Here is a 2,500-nt window from a genome sequence, read left to right as displayed (position 1 = left end):
AATACCAGGTGCTGTAAGCTTTTTCATTTTTCTGTGATGGACAGGAGAGGTGCTGATGCTGCAGGCCTTGAAAAAGTTGGATCAGACACTCATGTGCAAGAATGCATTGAATTCATCCTAGAAAAAAAACACAGTAACATATGAAGAGATTAAAAAGTGCCCAAATGCATTTTTAAAAGGCCCGATTGAACACACAACTGTCGCTTACGGCCATACCACCCTGAACACGCCCGATCTCGTCCGATCTCGTCCGATCTCGGAAGCTAAGCAGGGTCGGGCCTGGTTAGTACTTGGATGGGAGACCGCCTGGGAATACCAGGTGCTGTAAGCTTTTTCATTTTTCTGTGATGGACAGGAGAGGTGCTGATGCTGCAGGCCTTGAAAAAGTTTGATCAGACACTCATGTGCAAGAATGCACTGAATTCATCATAGAAAGAAACCATGACAAAATCTTTGACGAAAACTATAAACAACGTTAAAAATACAGCCACATTCTTGCTGCACCATGCCACGTCTTTAAAAGGCCCGATTGAACACACAACTGTCGCTTACGGCCATACCACCCTGAACACGCCCGATCTCGTCCGATCTCGGAAGCTAAGCAGGGTCGGGCCTGGTTAGTACTTGGATGGGAGACCGCCTGGGAATACCAGGTGCTGTAAGCTTTTTCATTTTTCTGTGATGGACAGGAGAGGTGCTGATGCTGCAGGCCTTGAAAAAGTTGGATCAGACACTCATGTGCAAGAATGCATTGAATTCATCCTAGAAAAAAAACACAGTAACATATGAAGAGATTAAAAAGTGCCCAAATGCATTTTTAAAAGGCCCGATTGAACACACAACTGTCGCTTACGGCCATACCACCCTGAACACGCCCGATCTCGTCCGATCTCGGAAGCTAAGCAGGGTCGGGCCTGGTTAGTACTTGGATGGGAGACCGCCTGGGAATACCAGGTGCTGTAAGCTTTTTCATTTTTCTGTGATGGACAGGAGAGGTGCTGATGCTGCTGGCCTTGAAAAAGTTTGATCAGACACTCATGTGCAAGAATGCATTGAATTCATCCTAGAAAAAAAACACAGTAAAATATGAAGAGATTAAAAAGTGCCAAAATGCATTTTTAAAAGGCCCGATTGAACACACAACTGTCGCTTATGGCCATACCACCCTGAACACGCCCGATCTCGTCTGATCTCGGAAGCTAAGCAGGGTCGGGCCTGGTTAGTACTTGGATGGGAGACCGCCTGGGAATACCAGGTGCTGTAAGCTTTTTCATTTTTCTGTGATGGACAGGAGAGGTGCTGATGCTGCAGGCCTTGAAAAAGTTTGATCAGACACTCATGTGCAAGAATGCATTGAATTCATCCTAGAAAAAAAACACAGTAACATATGAAGAGATTAAAAAGTGCCCAAATGCATTTTTAAAAGGCCCGATTGAACACACAACTGTCGCTTACGGCCATACCACCCTGAACACGCCCGATCTCGTCCGATCTCGGAAGCTAAGCAGGGTCGGGCCTGGTTAGTACTTGGATGGGAGACCGCCTGGGAATACCAGGTGCTGTAAGACAGATGCCCCACCACATTCTTGCTGCACCATGCCACGTCTTTAAAAGGCCCGATTGAACACACAACTGTCGCTTACGGCCATACCACCCTGAACACGCCCGATCTCGTCCGATCTCGGAAGCTAAGCAGGGTCAGGCCTGGTTAGTACTTGGATGGGAGACCGCCTGGGAATACCAGGTGCTGTAAGCTTTTTCATTTTTCTGTGATGGACAGGAGAGGTGCTGATGCTGCAGGCCTTGAAAAAGTTTGATCAGACACTCATGTGCAAGAATGCATTGAATTCATCCTAGAAAAAAACACAGTAACATATGAAGAGATTAAAATGTGCCCAAATGCATTTTTAAAAGGCCCGATTGAACACACAACTGTCGCTTACGGCCATACCACCCTGAACACGCCCGATCTCGTCCGATCTCGGAAGCTAAGCAGGGTCGGGCCTGGTTAGTACTTGGATGGGAGACCGCCTGGGAATACCAGGTGCTGTAAGCTTTTTCATTTTTCTGTGATGGACAGGAGAGGTGCTGATGCTGCAGGCCTTGAAAAAGTTTGATCAGACACTCATGTGCAAGAATGCATTGAATTCATCCTAGAAAAAAAACACAGTAACATATGAAGAGATTAAAAAGTGCCCAAATGCATTTTTAAAAGGCCCGATTGAACACACAACTGTCGCTTACGGCCATACCACCCTGAACGCGCCCGATCTCGTCCGATCTCGGAAGCTAAGCAGGGTCGGGCCTGGTTAGTACTTGGATGGGAGACCGCCTGGGAATACCAGGTGCTGTAAGACAGATGCCCCACCACATTCTTGCTGCACCATGCCACGTCTTTAAAAGGCCCGATTGAACACACAACTGTCGCTTACGGCCATACCACCCTGAACACGCCCGATCTCGTCCGATCTCGGAAGCTAAGCAGGGTCGGGCCTGGTTA

At 47.5% G+C, this 2,500-nt stretch overlaps 9 non-coding genes and 1 pseudogene across 9 annotated transcripts in view; all 10 read left to right on the top strand.

The window, feature by feature from the left end:
* Window positions 1-20, top strand: part of LOC138585873 (5S ribosomal RNA) — a 119-nt gene extending 99 nt beyond the window's left edge. The window contains exon 1 of the ribosomal RNA XR_011305982.1: window positions 1-20. This exon is cut by the window's left edge and continues 99 nt beyond it. This is a non-coding gene — a ribosomal RNA (5S ribosomal RNA).
* A 182-nt stretch (window positions 21-202) lies between these two features.
* On the top strand, window positions 203-331 carry LOC138587286 (5S ribosomal RNA; annotated as a pseudogene).
* Window positions 332-546: 215 nt separating this feature from the next.
* LOC138585862 (5S ribosomal RNA) lies at window positions 547-665 on the top strand. The gene has a single exon (XR_011305971.1). It is a non-coding gene; the product is annotated as a 5S ribosomal RNA (ribosomal RNA).
* A 182-nt stretch (window positions 666-847) lies between these two features.
* On the top strand, window positions 848-966 carry LOC138585850 (5S ribosomal RNA). Its single transcript, XR_011305960.1, has one exon. It is a non-coding gene; the product is annotated as a 5S ribosomal RNA (ribosomal RNA).
* A 182-nt stretch (window positions 967-1,148) lies between these two features.
* LOC138586541 (5S ribosomal RNA) lies at window positions 1,149-1,267 on the top strand. The gene has a single exon (XR_011306612.1). It is a non-coding gene; the product is annotated as a 5S ribosomal RNA (ribosomal RNA).
* A 182-nt stretch (window positions 1,268-1,449) lies between these two features.
* LOC138586670 (5S ribosomal RNA) lies at window positions 1,450-1,568 on the top strand. The gene has a single exon (XR_011306735.1). It is a non-coding gene; the product is annotated as a 5S ribosomal RNA (ribosomal RNA).
* A 69-nt stretch (window positions 1,569-1,637) lies between these two features.
* On the top strand, window positions 1,638-1,756 carry LOC138586937 (5S ribosomal RNA). The gene has a single exon (XR_011306989.1). It is a non-coding gene; the product is annotated as a 5S ribosomal RNA (ribosomal RNA).
* Window positions 1,757-1,937: 181 nt separating this feature from the next.
* LOC138585838 (5S ribosomal RNA) lies at window positions 1,938-2,056 on the top strand. Its single transcript, XR_011305949.1, has one exon. It is a non-coding gene; the product is annotated as a 5S ribosomal RNA (ribosomal RNA).
* Window positions 2,057-2,238: 182 nt separating this feature from the next.
* LOC138586542 (5S ribosomal RNA) lies at window positions 2,239-2,357 on the top strand. Its single transcript, XR_011306613.1, has one exon. It is a non-coding gene; the product is annotated as a 5S ribosomal RNA (ribosomal RNA).
* A 69-nt stretch (window positions 2,358-2,426) lies between these two features.
* Window positions 2,427-2,500, top strand: part of LOC138585826 (5S ribosomal RNA) — a 119-nt gene continuing 45 nt past the window's right edge. The window contains exon 1 of the ribosomal RNA XR_011305938.1: window positions 2,427-2,500. This exon is cut by the window's right edge and continues 45 nt beyond it. This is a non-coding gene — a ribosomal RNA (5S ribosomal RNA).

Source organism: Semicossyphus pulcher, unplaced genomic scaffold, assembly GCF_022749685.1.
Source record: "Semicossyphus pulcher isolate SPU_LCO1_2020_fin unplaced genomic scaffold, fSemPul1.0.p SCAF_11, whole genome shotgun sequence".
In the NCBI taxonomy this organism is placed as follows: domain Eukaryota; kingdom Metazoa; phylum Chordata; class Actinopteri; order Labriformes; family Labridae; genus Semicossyphus; species Semicossyphus pulcher.
This window is presented reverse-complemented; position numbering and strand designations above follow the sequence as displayed.